The sequence below is a fragment of the Geotrypetes seraphini genome, chromosome 10 (genome assembly GCF_902459505.1).
Source record: "Geotrypetes seraphini chromosome 10, aGeoSer1.1, whole genome shotgun sequence".
Lineage (NCBI taxonomy): Eukaryota > Metazoa > Chordata > Amphibia > Gymnophiona > Dermophiidae > Geotrypetes > Geotrypetes seraphini.
In genome coordinates this window covers 1,620,254-1,636,589 of record NC_047093.1, presented here as the reverse complement: position 1 = coordinate 1,636,589, position 16,336 = coordinate 1,620,254, and the positions used below count along the sequence as shown (strand labels likewise).

The 16,336-nt window shown below is 43.4% G+C and overlaps 1 protein-coding gene across 2 annotated transcripts in view; it reads left to right on the top strand.

Moving 5' to 3' along the window:
- Positions 1–16,336, top strand: part of LRRC45 (leucine rich repeat containing 45) — a 231,711-nt gene that overhangs the window by 137,752 nt on the left and 77,623 nt on the right. The window lies entirely within an intron of this gene.

The window sequence follows — 16,336 nt, the reverse complement described above, 5'->3', positions numbered from 1 at the left end:
CGTATTTTTCCTCGTGAAACTTTTCACGTTTTCTTTTTTTATTCTTTTCTTGCTTAAAATTTTAAATAAAAAAGTCTACTTTTCTCGACTTTTTTCGATCGGCCCCGGCGAGGCCTGTTGGCACCATCGAAGCCTCGGACTTCGATTTTGCTACTGCCGTTTTTCCCTTCATGTCCCCTTCACCGGGTTTTAAAAAGTGTCAGCGGTGTGCACGCCCTATTTCTTTATCCGACCCGCACAAGTGGTGCCTTCAGTGCTTGGGTCCGGACCATAGGGCGGAGACGTGCACCCGCTGTGGTTCTCTTCAAAAGACAACTTTGAAGAATCGCCATATTCAGCAGCAGCTTCTTTTCGGTGCCGCTATGGAAGTTCCACCGGCATCGACAACTTCCTCCAAGTCGGCACCGGCGGTTTCGACACCGCAAGATACATCTTCGGTGTCGCACCCCTCAGGTAAGCCGGCTAAGAAGCCATCCCCTACAGTTCTCGGCCCGCCAGTCGAACATGCAGTGAGCCAAGTCCTGCAGAATGTGCGCCGGCCCAGCAAACGCTCCGCTCCCATAGAAGTGACTGCCTCTTCATCGGCATCGACTTCGCCTGAGCGTCGAGCTGCACCGCAGGTACCGAGCAAGAAAAAAGCGGTACCGGTGCCATTGGGACCGTCTCTGGATGAGCGCATAGCATCCATCCTCCAGGTCCAGCTTAAGGAGCAATTACAACACCTGCTCCCGGCTCTGATAACTCCGAACCTTCCAGTCTCGGTACCTACTGAGCCTACGGTACCAATCGTCGACCAGCCTATTTTGTCGGCATCGACGTTATCGACACCGCTTAAATCTGCCTCTTCTATGTCTATGCCTATTTTATCGGCAGAGCCGAAGTCTCTTCGTCGAGCTGCTCACTCTGTCTCTGATCTGGTACCGCTCTCTGACACCCGTACCGCTTTACAGTCACCAGGTACGGTGTCGATGCGTTCCGGCAAATCGGTACGCAAAACCAGGCATACCGAATCCTCTACTCCTCTATCTCAGGGCCGTCTTCCATCGGTACGTGACCCTGATTTATGGGATGACTCCGAGGATCCCCTCGGTACCGAGGAGGATTTTTCATCGGACGAGGCTGACCCATCAGTGCAGGATCCTGCTAGTAAGCCAGAGCACTCTTCCTTCACTAAATTTCTTAGGGAGATGTCAGACACCCTTTCTCTCCCATTAGAGTCTGATTCTAAGAAGTCAAAGGCATTCCTGGATGCTTTGGACTTTGACCAACCTCCCAAGGAATTTTTAAAATTACCCCTTCACGATATCTTAAGGGAAACTTTTTACAAAAATCTGGAGACTCCTCTCACCATCCCAGGAGCTTCAAGGAAATTGGAATCACTTTATAAAGTTATTCCTATTCCAGGGTTTGACAAACCTCAGCTTCCACACGAATCTTTGCTGGTGGAGTCAACCCTAAAAAAATCTGCAGGCTCAAGTGTGTATGCTTCTGTCCCTCCTTGCAGAGAGGGCAAGGCTATGAACAAATTTGGTAAACGCCTTTACCAGAATGCTATGTTGGCCAACCGTTCAGGTAACTATGCATTTCACTTCTCGTTTTACCTGAAACATCTTATACAGTAGATGGCCACTTTTCAGAAATATATTCCTGACCGCAAACTTTCTGCTTTTCAGCAATTCACTACCAGTCTCTTGCAGCTCAGGAAGTTTATGGTCCGTTCCATCTATGACACATTTGAACTGACATCCCGAGCTACTGCAATGTCTGTAGCTATGAGACGGTTAGCATGGCTTCGCGTCTCAGAACTTGATGTTAACCACCAGGACCGCCTTGCCAATGCTCCCTGCCTGGGTGATGAGCTCTTTGGAGAATCTCTGGATACCACCACCCAGAAACTTTCGGCTCATGAGACGAGGTGGGATACCTTATTGAAAAACAAAAAGAAACCCCCCTCCTACTCGTCCTTTTAGGCAGCAGACATCGTACCAGCGCCGTTTCTCTGCTCGGCCAATTCAGCCTCATCCTCCTCAACCTCGGAGGCAACGGCAGCAACAGCACCAACAGGCTCGCCAACAACAGCCGCCTGCAATTAAACCTGTTGCTCAGCCTAAACCAACTCAGCCCTTTTGACTCTCTTCTCCAGGGCATTGCCAGTCTTCCTCCTTCATGTCCTCTTCCACAGCCTATCGGAGGTCGCCTAAATACTTTTCTGGCTCGATGGGAGGTAATCACCACTGATCAGTGGGTGCTCTCTATCATCGCCCACGGCTACTCCCTGAATTTTCAGACTCCTCCGCCGTTAGGCCTGCCAAAAGAGTCTGCTTCCAACAAGTCTCAATCCCTCCTCTCTCAAGAGGTTCAATCCCTCCTTCTTCTCAATGCCATCGAAGAAGTTCCTCCAGATCAGCGAGGTCAGGGATTTTACTCCAGGTACTTTCTAGTTCCCAAAAAGACCGGAGACCTCAAACCTATATTAGATCTCAGAGATCTCAATAAATGTTTGGTCAAGGAGAATGCTCTCTCTTGCCACCCTCTACCCTCTTCTCACTCAGGGCGACTGGCTATGCTCTCTCGATCTCAAAGAGGCCTACACACATATTTCTATCCATCTGACGTCCAGACAATATCTGCGCTTTCTCATCAATCAAAATCATTATCAGTACAAGGTGCTACCCTTCGGTCTGGCCTCCTCTCCCAGGGTATTCACCAAGTGTTTCATTGTGGTAGCAGCCTATCTCTGCTCTCACAATTTTCAAGTCTTCCCTTATCTGGACGACTGGCTGATCAAGGCTCATTCTCCTCAGGCGGTTCTGCTTGCCACAACCAGACCATTCACTTCCTTCAACTGTTGGGTTTCGAAATTAATCTACCCAAGTCGCACCTCATTCCAACCCAGCGACTTCAATTCATTGGCGCCATTCTGGACACTGTTCTCATGAGGGCGTTTCTTCCATCCAACCGCCTTCAGACTCTCCTTCATCTCTGTCGGCAGGTGTTTCAACAGATTACCATCTCTGCAAATCACATGATGGTGCTCTTGGGGCACATGGCTTCGACAGTGCATGTCACCCCCTTCGCACGTCTCCACCTACGCACTCCTCAATGGACCCTAGCAACCCAGTGGTCCCAAGCGACGGATCCTTGCTCGCAACACATATCTGTGACATCGTCTCTTCGACAGTCGCTTCTTTGGTGGTTGACATCTTCAAATCTATCCAGAGGTCTGCTGTTCCATCTACCTCCTCATCATCTCGTGATCACCACAGATGCATCCCCCTATGCCTGGGGAGCTCACTTGAATGAATTCCAAACTCAGGGGTTTTGGACTGCCCAGGAAAAGAAGCATCACATCAATTTCCTTGAACTCCGAGCAATGTTTTATGCCTTCAAAGCATTTCAACATCTTCTCTTTCCTCAAGTACTACTCCTTTGCACAGACAATCAAGTTGCAATGTACTACATCAACAAACAGGAAGGGACAGGCTCTCGCCTGTTATGTCAGGAAGCCCAATGGATTTGGTCTTGGGCGACAGCTCGTCATTTATTCCTGAAAGCTGTCTACATTCAAGGGGAGCAGAATTCCTTAGCAGACAATCTCAGCCGAATTCTCCAACCTCACGAATGGACTCTCGACCCCTTGACTCTCCAGTCCATTTTCACTCAATGGGGCACTCCTCAAGTGGACCTTTTTGCAGCTCCTCACAATCATCAACGGCCCCTGTTTTGCTCCAGACTCTACTCCCCTCACCGTCTGGCACCCAATGCATTTCTCCTGGATTGGACCAATCTCTTCCTATATGCATTTCCTCCTCTACCGCTCATGCTACGGACATTGTTCAAGCTCAAGAGGGAACAAGCCACTGTAATTCTCATCGCTCCACGGTGGCCCAGGCAACACTGATTCTCCCTTCTACTTCAACTCAGTTCCAGGGAACCCATACTTCTTCCACTGTTTCCTTCTCTGCTTACTCAGCATCAACAGTCCCTACTGCATCCCAACTTACAGTCTCTGCACCTGACAGCTTGGTATCTCTCGGGCTAACTTCGGCTCATTCACTCCTTTCTCAGTCTGTCCGTTCTCTCGTTGATGCTTCCAGGAAACCGGCCACCCTTCATTGTTACCAACAGAAGTGGTCTCGGTTTTCTTCCTGGTGCCTCTCACATCACCACAATCCAACGTCTTTAGCAGTGGGACTCGTGTTGGACTATCTTCTTTCCCTGTCTGACTCTGGTCTCAAATCGACTTCTATCAGAGTTCATCTCAGTGCCATTGCTGCTTTTCATGAGCCAATTCATGGAAAACCCCTCTCTGCTCATCCTTTGGTTTCCAGATTCATGAGGGGCCTTTTCAATGTGAAACCACCTCTTAAAGCCCCTCCTGTTGTCTGGGATCTCAATGTGGTTCTTTCCGCTTTAATGAAGCCTCCTTTTGAACCTTTGGCCACAGCACATTTAAGATTTCTCACTTGGAAAGTGGTCTTCCTTATAGCTCTCATCTCTGCCAGGAGGGTCAGCGAGTTACATGCACTAGTGGCCGATCCACCTTTCACTGTTTTTCACCACGATAAGGCGGTTCTACGTACACACCCAAAGTTTCTCCCTAAGGTTGTGTCTGACTTTCATTTTAATCAGTCCATTGTCCTACCTGTTTTTTTCCCGAAGCCTCATTCTCATCCAGGTGAACAGGCTTTGCATATCTTGGACTGTAAACGTGCTTTGGCTTACTATCTCGAACGCACTAAACCTCACAGATCATCTCCTCAACTTTTTTTGTCATTTGATCCTAACAAGATGGGTCATCCTGTATCTAAACGCACTTTATCCAATTGGCTTGCTGCTTGCATTTCCTTCTGTTATGCTCAGTCGGGCCTGACACTGGAAGGTTCTGTCACGGGCCACAAAGTTAGAGCTATGGCAGCGTCTATAGCTTTCATCCGCTCCACTTCCATTGAGGAAATCTGCAAGGCTGCTACTTGGTCCTCAGTTCATACTTTTACATCTCACTATTGTCTGGATGCATTCTCCAGACGGGACGGACACTTCAGCCAATCTGTTTTACAAAATTTGTTTTCCTAGTGGCCAACCTTCCCTCCATCCCTCTTTTTGTTAGCTTGGAGGTCACCCATCAGTCAAGAATATGCTGCCTTCTTGTCCTGGGATAAAGCACAGCTACTTACCGTAACAGGTGTTATCCAGGGACAGCAGGCAGATATTCTTGCGTCCCTCCCACCTCCCCGGGTTGGCTTCTTAGCTGGCTTATCTTAACTGGGGATCGCGCGCCTTTGTCGGGCGGGAAGGCGCACGCGCTGTGCGGCCTAGCTAGAACTTTCTAAGTTCTTAGAGTGCAATCACTCTAAAATTGTCCATACCAGGGCTCCGTCGGTGCCGTCACCCATCAGTCAAGAATATCTGCCTGCTGTCCCTGGATAACACCTGTTACGGTAAGTAACTGTGCTTTTTCTTCTCTTAAATACTGAGGTAAGGTATTCCACAACTGTGGAGCTATAACCGAAAAAATTTCATGACGACGAGTTCCAATAACTTTCAATGAAGGGACTACTAAAAGTTTTTCATTAATAGACCTTAAAGAACGTGATGAGCAATGAGAAATAAGTAATTTATCAATAAATTGGGGTTCATTTGAAGATAGGGTTTTAAAAACTAAAAGCAAGATTTTAAAAGTGATACGGTGAATGACAGGTAACCAGTGTGATTCAATGAAAAGTGGAGTGACATGATCAAATTTTTTACGATTATGTATCAATTTAATTGCCATATTTTGAATTATCTGAAGACTTCTCTTTTCTTTTTGGGTAACATTTATTAATAGAGAATTACAGTAATCGATTTTCAAAATAACCAATGAATGAATCAATACGTTAAGTGATTTTGGTTCTAAAAATTTTGCAATTGATCTAATTATACGTAATCTGTAAAAACAGGATCTGACAGTGTTACTTATGTGTTCATGATAGGAGAGACTATCATCAATAGTAACACCTAGTATTTTTAGAGATTTTACCAACTTTAGATGAACGTTATCTAAAATAAATGGGGCACTTAAAGTTATATTATTTTTCCAAGGGAAAAGGAGAGTTTTAGTTTTTTGTGTATTCAAAGCTAACATATTGAGGCTAAGCCATTGTTTAATGTCCAGTAACTTTCTATTTATTTCATATATTTCCTCTTTATTGTTTGGGTTCAATGGATGGAGTAATTGAACATCATCAGCATAAGTAAAAGCAGTGAAGCCTATAGATTGACATAGACTTAATAGTGGAGAAAGGAAAATATTAAATAGTAGTGGCGATAATATGGATCCTTGGGGGATACCATAATTAGAAGTATATGGTTCTGAAATTGTATCTTTGAGAGTAACAACGGATGAGCGATCAGTGAGAAAAGAGTTGAACCATTCAAAGACTTGACCGTCTATTCCAATTGATCTCAATCTATCAAGGAGTAATGCATGATCAATGGTATCGAAAGCTGCTGATAGGTCAAGAGAAAACAAAATAACCGAGTTATGATGATCTAAATGATAAAGTACGTTTGTGGTCAGTCCAAGTAACGAGTATTCAGTAGAATGATTTTTCCTGAAACCCGTTTGGTTAGGGTGTAGAACATTAGTTGTTTCAACAAAATCAGATAATTGTTCAAATACCAGTCTTTCAGTTAACTTTGCTAAAAATGGAATATTAGCTACAGGTCGGTAATTTGAAGAGTCCTCGAGACTGGCTTTATGATCTTTACTATCAGAACAATAGAGGCTTTTTTCCATGCTGATGGTAGTGTACCTAGTTCTAAACTATTTCGAATAAGGGCATGGATGTAAGGACCAAAGCATGAGAAAACATTTTTTAGAATTAACGGAGGAATAATTTCAGTTCGAGTACCTTTCAAGCTGACTCTTTGGAAGAGAAGTTTTATATCTTCTAATGTAGGAAGATTAAATGAAGAACATTTTGCAAATGGTAAGTGATAATCATTGGATGTATGTAGTGGTGTACTAGTTGTGATTGGAGTAATTTTTTTGCTAATGTCATTGATTTTTTTGCAGAACCTATCCGCTAGATCTTGGGCAGTGAGACTATATGATAGATTAGTATCTAGTTTCTGAGGATTAGGGGCAATTGATTTAACAATAGAATATAGTATCGAGGGATTTTTTGCTTTTAAAATTTTATTAGAATAAAAAATTTTTTTTGCAAGATTAATTTTTGTCTTATAATAATAAGCATGATCTTTATAAAGCTTTAAATTAGTGGGTGATTTATTCAGAGAGATCTCTCGAGAGATCTTAATTGTTTTTTTAGTAAAGTGAGCTCTTCTGAAAACCAAGGGTTCTGTAGTATGCGTGAATATATAGTTTTGGAAATTAGAGGAGCTTCTTTATCTAATAAAGATTGAATGGCTGAATTCCAATTACTAAGCGGGGTTTCCAATGTGTCCACAATTAAACTTGATGTTTGTGGGTTAAATGATGAAATAATATTTGATAGTTCTAATTTTGAGAAATTACGATACGAAATATCTTTTTTTTTGGTTGTTGAGAATATTTTACAATTTGTTTACAGTTGAGCTTGATAGTAATAAGGTGATGGTCTGACCAAGGGACTGAGATAATGTGAGGCGAAAAAACAGTGTGACAAGGCAGTGGCTACTGCCAGAAGGATGCTGGGCTGTATAAAGAAAGGCGTAGCCAGTAGAAGAACGAAGGTGTTAATGCCCCTGTACAGGTCGTTGGTGAGGCCCCACTTGGAGTATTGTGTTCAGTTTTGGAGACCGTATCTGGTGAAGGACGTAAGAAGACTTGAAGCGGTCCAGAGGAGGGCAACGAAAATGATAGGAGGCTTGCGCCAGAAGACTTATGAGGAGAGACTGGAAGCCTTGAATATGTATACCCTAGAGGAAAGGAGGGACAGGGGAGATATGATTCAGACTTTCAAATACTTGAAGAGTATTAATGTAGAACAAAATCTTTTCCAGAGAAAGGAAAATGGTAAAACCAGAGGACATAATTTAAGGTTGAGAGGTGGTAGATTCAAGAGCAATGCTAGGAAGTTCTATTTTACGGAGTGGGTGGTAGATGACTAGAATGCGCTCCCGAGAGAGGTGGTAGAGAGGAAAACAGTGATGGGGTTCAAAGAACATGAGATGAACACAGAGGATCTAGAATCAGAAAATAATCTATAATAATAAAACGCTAAGCGCACATGCGCACTCTCGCCACGTGTTCCCTGAGTCCTGATCTGTCGGGATGTGGCCGGCAGAGTGCACATGCGCGCTAAGGCAAAGGTAGTGCCAGGCAAGACCCCCCTTCCCTGCCGCACCCAGGCTCCGGCGGTCCCTGCCGGCAGAGGCAGAAAGACAGCGAGTCCCAGGCGGCAATGCAGTCCTTCGCTCCATCAGTGTCTCCGTCTCCTCCCTGCTCCTCCTCACACACAACCCCAGTCAGTCACAGCGTTCTGTCCGAACGAACGAGCAGTTGGCTGCACGCCGGCCTGCCAGCGTGCACCTGCGCAAGAGTGAGAACCAACGAGCACGTGCTCCCTTGCCCTCTGCGCGAGACAGTGAGCCCACTAGAGTGCGCCAGCCTGCCAGCAGCAGTCATTTAGTTGGCTCTCAAACTGTGCAGGCGCTGAAGAAAGCCGGCAAAGAAGTGACCCTGGAAGGTAGGACTGCCTATTGGCTCTGCAAAATAAGATTTTGGAAGGGAAGGGGGTATAATGATGGACAGGGAAAAGCCAAGCCCTCAAACGAAAAATGGGCAAGAACTGCATGCATAGAGAAAGAGAGAGAAAAATAAGTTGACAGGTAGCAGGATACAGATGTTTCAGGCTTTGTAAATAAGGGGAGCAGTGAAGGGGTGCTGGTGGACACAGGGGAGATAAAAGAAAGGGAGAATGGACAGGGGGAGCAGGCAAGGGGTGGTGGGGGACAGTCGAGGAAAAAGAAAGACAGAAAGAAAGATAGAAATACAGAAACAGGCTAAGGAGAGAGAGAGAGAAAGAAATAAAGACAGACACACACACATATTCTAGCACCCGTTAATGTAAGGACTGGCTGGATTACTAGAGAGGGACTTCCCCAAGGCCTTGGCCATCACCCGCCTTATCCAGCACTGGGAGGCAAGCAGGTAGACTGGCATCGGGGGGTGGGGGATTCAATAAAAGGGGGATGGGAGTTGAGGGGGCATGGCTTGGATACGCAGCTGAATGGCAGGGTGAATGACTAGCTCCGTGTTCACAGGATCTACTAACTTATTTTTAAGCTATTAAAAATTAATTTTTGCTTACTAGTACGGCAGTATTGATATCATATTATGGCAGCGAGTAAGCAAGTTAAACAACAAAAAGGGGAAATGTCAGCTTCAACTTCAGGCAATGCTAAGCGTTCAAAACCAGAACCGGCGACTCCGTCGAAGGTATCATTGCCAAAGGAAGATTATACAGACTATGACTTGTTTGAGGAACTGAGGCAAATAAAAGAAATTGTTTCTAAAAATTCAAAAACTCTGCAAGAAGTGTAGGAGGAGGTTGGTAGCCTTAACAAAAGGATAGAATTAATTGAGTCAAAGATGGATCAGATAGAAAAAAGAACGGAGCTGAATGAAAATAAGATACAGCAAAGTAAAGTTGATAAGAAAATAATTGATAATCTATCAAAGCACTTGGAAGACTGTATTAATAGAAGTAAAAGGAACAATTTGAGGAACATTGGGATTCCTGAGGGAGTGGAAAAAAATGATTTAATTGCATTTTTAGAAAATTTCCTTCCCAAGATTCTGCCCTTAAAAACGAAATTTCCACTTGGAATTTGAAAGGGCGCATAGAATCCTTGCAAAAAGATCTAATCAACAACAGGGTCCACGTCCTATAATATTTCGACTGTTAAGGTATCAGCAGGTGATGGAAATTATTAAACTTGCAAAGGATAATAAAAATCTCAAGTGTCAGGACTCCAGAATGCACATAGTTCCTGATTTTGCCAGGAACACTGCTTACAAGAGGAAACAGCTGTTGGACTTGCGCCCGAAACTTAGATCTCTAGGGGCAAGATATGGATTGATGTACCCTGCTACAATGAGAGTAACATATGGTAATAAAACTTTTAATTTTGAAGATCCGGTAAAATTACAAGAATTCCTTGAGAACTGTGAACAGCCGATGGCTTCATGAGGCATTTTATAAAGCCAAAACTGATGTTTTATTATTTTGTTATGGAAACATAAAATAAGTTTATATTTTTTTATTTGTTTTGATGACTGAAGTTATTCCTAGAATGGATTTAGTTTATTTATGGAACACATTTGAATTAACGGAAAACTGTCTGCATCAGAATACAGTGATTAGAGTGTTCACGATGTATGCAAATTTCTCTGATGACTCTTAAGGAAAAGGAATTTCCTGCTTTGATGTTCCTCTACTACAAGTCAGCCGAGTTTCCACATAACCATTAGAGGGCAGTGTCATTAAAACGGTGGAGTATGTAAGAAGACTCTGAGTGTGCGTGGTCAGAACCTTAAGAGGAAAGCTTCAGCGTATCTGCGACATCCATGTTAATATATTTGGTATACATACGCTAATTGAACAGTGAATACTAAAGTAAAGTTTTTAAGGAAAAGAACAGTAATTTAAAGGCTGAAGAATGAATTTTGTGAAGGAAATGGATAGCAACGCAATATCGTTACACTATGGGTTCCGGATATGACTGAGATGGAATTTATGCTGTGCCTAAAGTCCTGGCTTTATTATATCATCAAGGAATAGGAAGTAACTTTTAAAGAATTTTGGGATTTTAAACTCAAAAAGTAGTCATGCCATTGAAAGGCTTTCACTTCTTCAATTATACGGTGCCTAGTGTGAATGTTATACAATAGATTTCATCAAAAGATTAGAACTTGTATCAGAAACTTTCTCGGATGAATGTAATTCAGATTGATTGCATAACAAGTTGTCTTTCATTTCTAGGAAGAAAAGTACTTCTCAGCGAAGCAAAGCTTGTCTATTCAATTTTGGAAACAGTTATATCTATTTTACAGATGCTTTGTCTAGCATTTCTCTGTCAAAATTTGTATATTTCTTCACCTAGTAACAAGGCATATAATAATTTTGGAATTGAATTACAGGTTTTGCTTAGAATAGATATAATGCGGGTCAGTTTCTTGGTAGATCTTTTTGTGGTTTGGTATTAATGCTGGGATCTGCATCAGAGTCAGCAGAGTTGTGAGAAGCATTTACAATAGTAGTAAGCTCAGTTAGAAATGTTATGGAAAGGCTGCTAGTATATAAATAATAATAATAACTTTATTTTTCTATACCGCCATAGTCAGGTGACTTCTAGGCGGTTTACACTGTAAGAAGGCTGGACATTCAGCGAATAACAAGGTCACAATACAATACAATAAGTCCACATACAATACAAGACAAAACAATACAATACAATACGATACAGTGAGTGTATGCAACACAGTACAATATAATACAACGAGTCTAAATATAATACAATACAATAAGTCTAAAGACAACACCATACATAAGTCTAAATACAGTATCGTACAATGAGTCTGAATATAATACAATAGTGAAGAGGGGAAAGTTACAGATTGGGGTTCAATGGGTAATGAGTAACTGAGTATTTCTTTAGAACTTCCATTTGAATTGGAGTACTATGGATAGCGAATATCTGAATACATGAGGGGCATCTTGAGAGAAAGAAAGAAAGGCGTTTAAAGGGAGGGGAGTCCTAGTGCGGGAGGGGACGATTTTAGTCAGTGAATTTTTCGAATAGGGCGGTTTTGATCGATTTGCGGAATGCACTGTAAGACAGGTTGGGTTCGTTTATGTAGTTTTTCAGCCAAGCTTGCTGTCTGTTCGCTTGGAACTTAAAGGTTCTATCCAGGAATGATTTGTATCTGCAGCCCGTAATCTTTGGGAATGCAAATATGTTTTTGTTTCTGGTCGCTCGTGTGGGGTTGTGTAGGATGAAGTGAGTTTGTAGGTATGAAGGTGCTAGTCCCCAGACTTGCTTGAAACAGGTGCAAGCAAATTTGAATAGTATTTGCGCTTCAATTGGAAGCCAGTGCAGCTTTTTATAGTAGGGGCTGATGTGGTCGTTTTTTCTTAGTCCGAAGATTAGTCGAACGGCGGTGTTTTGTATTAATCTCAGTTTTTTTATTGTTTTTTGTGGGATGCCCAGGTAGATGATGTTACAGTAGTCAAGAATGGATAAGATCAGTGCATGTACCAGCAACCTGAATGATGTTGGGTCAAAGTATTTTTTTATGGATCTTAGTCTCCATAGTGTGTAAAAACATTTTTTCACTAGTGAGTTTGTGTGGTCAGTCATAGTTAGGTGTGTGTCTAGAGTGATACCAAGTATTTTGATGTTATTAGAAATTGGGTATTCGTGATTGTTTATTTTTATCGATGTTCTCGTAATTTTGTCATTAGGACTAGCCAGAAAGACTTTTGTTTTTTCTGCGTTTAGTTTTAGTTTGAAATTGGTGGTCCATTTGTCGATTTCGGTCATTACGGTTGAGAGATTGTCTACAATTTCTTTTGTGATGTCATTTAAAGGGATTAGAATGGATATGTCATCTGCGTAAATGTAGTGTATTAAGTTTAGTTTTTGTAGGAGGTGGCTTAAGGAGGCGATATAGATGTTGAAAAGTGTGGGCGATAGGGGGGAACCTTGAGGCACGCCTGATGGGTTTTTCCATGGTTTGGAATAATTTCCATTGCTGATTACTCGGTAGGATCTGTTTGATAGAAATTCTTGGAACCATTTCTTTGCCTTTCCAGAAATTCCCATTACTTCAAGGCACAGTAGCATGATTTCATGGTCTACCAGGTCGAACGCGCTGCTGAGGTCTAATTGTAGAATTAGTGCGCTTTTGCCTTTGCTAAAGAGATCATAAAGGTGGTTTAGTAAGGAGGCTAAGACAGTTTCTGTGTTGTATCCTTTCCTGAATCCTGATTGGTGTTCACTAAGGATATTAAATTTGTTCAGGTAGTTTACTAGTTGAAGGTTGACCAATCCTTCTTGTATCTTTGTGAAAAGGGGAATGCTTGCTATGGGTCTGAAATTGGATGTCAGAGCTGAAGAGGTTTTCTGATCTTTGGGGATTGGAGTGATTAGTATGTGTCCCAATTTTTTGTTTAGTGTTCCGCTTGTGAGGGCGGATGTTAGCCATTCAAATAGTTCCTTTTTAAATTCTAGAGGGGCAACTGTCATGATTTTGGGGGGACATGCATCAAGTAGACAGTTGGATTTGGTGTATTTGTTGAAGAGATTTAGGAACTGATGCCAATTTGGATATTCGAGGATATCATGTCTACTCTTGTGTCTTGGTCGTGAGGTTCGAGGTATTGAAGGGCATTTGTTATGGTAGTGGGAAGAGTTGCTCTTAAGCTAGTGATTTTATTTTGAAAGAAGTTGGCTAGGGTTTGTGCCGATGGAGTGGGATCATTGTCCTTTTTCAGTATTTGTGTTGTATCGGTTATTGTTTTTACTAGTTTGAACAATTCTTTGCTGTTTATTGTTGAAGTACCAATTTTTTTTGCATAATGCTTAGTGCGTTTTTCTTTGATCAGATTTTTGTATGTTTTCATTTTTTGTTTCCAGTTTGTCTTGTCTAACTCCTTGTTTGTTTTTTGCCAGATTCTCTCCAATTTTCTTAGTTCCTGTTTGGTGGTTAATAGTTCACAGTCAAACCATTCGTTTGGTGGTCTATTTTTCTTTTTGTATGTTTTATATGGTGCTATTTGGTCTAGGAGTTCTTTGCTGTAAGTTTCCCATCTTGTAGGGAAATCCTGATTATCATTAGTTATGGGATGTAATTCATAGTGGGTCCAGAATTCTGTTGGGTTGATAATGCCCCGGCTGGTTATTGTGTTCATATTGACCCCACATAGGATTCAAACAAATATAATATTGAGGGGTTTGACGACTCTGGTATATTTCTCAGTATTTTTAGTGTGAATGGGTACCGAGAAGATTCTCTACAGTAATAATTACTAATTTCTCTGTTATGTTTTCATTTTAATTCTTGGCTGCGGTTTCTATTAAGGCAGTATCCATGAGGAAGAAAACTAATAGAAGTTACTATAGTAGATGATGGCAGATCCTGCCAATCCAACCTGATCAGCTTCTTTGACTGGGTGACGAGGAAGCTGGATGTTGGGGAGCCCCTGGACATCGTATACTTAGACTTCAGCAAAGCTTTCGATAGCGTACCACATGCAGGCTGTTGAGCAAAATGGGTTCTATAGGATTGGGTGACACTTTGACAAAATGGGTTGAGAACTGGCTTGGAGGCAGGCGTCAGCGGGTGGTGGTGAATGGCACCCCCTCTGAAATGACGGAAGTGATCAGTGGAGTGCCGCAGGGCTCGGTCTTGGGCCAGATCCTGTTCAATATCTTTATAAGAGACTTGGCAGAAGGGCTTCGAGGTAAAATAACGTTATTCGCAGATGACGCCAAACTATGCAATGTAGAAGAAAGGAGTGCAACAGTCAAAAACTCAATGTCCGACAATATGAAGCACGACCTACTCCTATTGGAGCGCTGGTCTAGGATCTGGCAACTAGGTTTCAATGCCAAAAAATGCAAAGTCATGCACCTTGGCAGCCAAAATCCATGCAAAACTTACACCCTTAATGGCGAGATCCTAGCAAGGACTGTAGCAGAACGGGACTTAGGGGTGATCATCAGTGAAGATATGAAGACTGCCAATCAAGTGGAACAGGCTTCATCTAAGGCTAGACAAATCATAGGGTGTATACGTAGGGGTTTCGTCAATCATAAGCCTGAAGTCATTATGCCATTGTATAGATCCATGGTGAGGCCCCATCTGGAATACTGTGTACAATTCTGGAGGCCTCATTACCGCAAAGATGTGCTGAGACTGGAGTCGGTCCAGCGAATGGCCACCCGGATGGTCTCAGGACTCAAGGACCTCCCGTACGAGGAACGGCTGGATAAGTTGCGGCTATACTCTCTCGAGGAACGCAGAGAGAGGGGAGACATGATCGAGATGTTCAAATATCTCACGGGCCGTATCGAGGTGGAAGAAGATATCTTCTTTTTCAAAGGTCCCACGGCTACAAGAGGGCATCCATGGAAACTCAGGGGAGGTAAGCTGCACGGTGACACCAGAAAGTACTTTTTCACCGAGAGAGTGGTGGATCGCTGGAATGGTCTTCCACTTCAGGTGATTGAGGCCAGCAGCGTGCCCGATTTTAAGACAAAATGGGATCGTCATATGGGTTCTCTTCACAGAGAAAAGTAGGGGAGGGTCATTAAGGTGGGCAGACTAGATGGGCCGTGGCCCTTATCTGCCGTCTATTTCTATGTTTCTATAAAGACCCAAATGGTCCATCCAGTCTGCCCAACCTGATTTAATTTAAATTTTTAAATTTTTTTCTTCTTAGCTATTTCTGGGCAAGAATCCAAAGCTCTACCCAGTACTGTGCTCGGGTTCCAACTGCCAGAATCTCCGTCAAAACCTACTCCAGCCCATCTAAACCCTCCCAGCCATTGAAGCCCTCCTATGCCCATCCTCCCCCAAACAGCCATATACATACACAGACCATGCAAGTCTGCCCAATCCTGGCCTTAGTTCAATATTTAATACTAGTGTTTAAGCCCGTTACATTAACGGGTGCTAGAATATATGTCTGTCTGTCTGTCTGTCTTTCTTACTTTCCTTGTCTCTCCCTGTCCCTGTCTCTTTTCCTTTCTTTCTGTCTTTCTCTCTCTGGCACCCTGTCTGTCTGTCTTTCTTTCTTTCTGTCTCTCTCCCTACCTGCTGTCTTTCTGTGTGTCTGTCTTTCGTTCTAATGCGCTGCCTGCCTGCCTGTCTTTCTGTCTCTCCATGGCCCCCTTCTGTCTCCCCTCCCCCAAAGCAAACCAAGATTGCTCCCAGGCCCCCTTTCCCTCTCCGTCACCTCCACTTCCCTGTGCAGCAGCAGCAGCATTTCCCGCCCTTCCCTGTGCAGCAGCAGCAGCATTTCCCCCCCACCACACACACAGCAGCATTTCCCGGCCTTCCCTGTGCAGAAGCAGCATTCCCCCCCCCATACACACACACACTTCCCTGTGCAGCAGCAGCATTTTCCACCCTTCCCTGTGCAGCAGCAGCATTTTCCACCCTTCCCTGTGCAGCAGCAGCATTTCCCTGCCTTCCCTGTGCAGAAGCAGCATTGCCCCCCCACACACACTTCCTTGTGCAGCAGCAGCATTTCCCGGCGATTCCTGTGCAGCAGCAGCATTTCCCGGCCTTCCCTGTGCAGCAGCAGCATTTCCCACCGCCCCCTTCCCAGCCGCCACG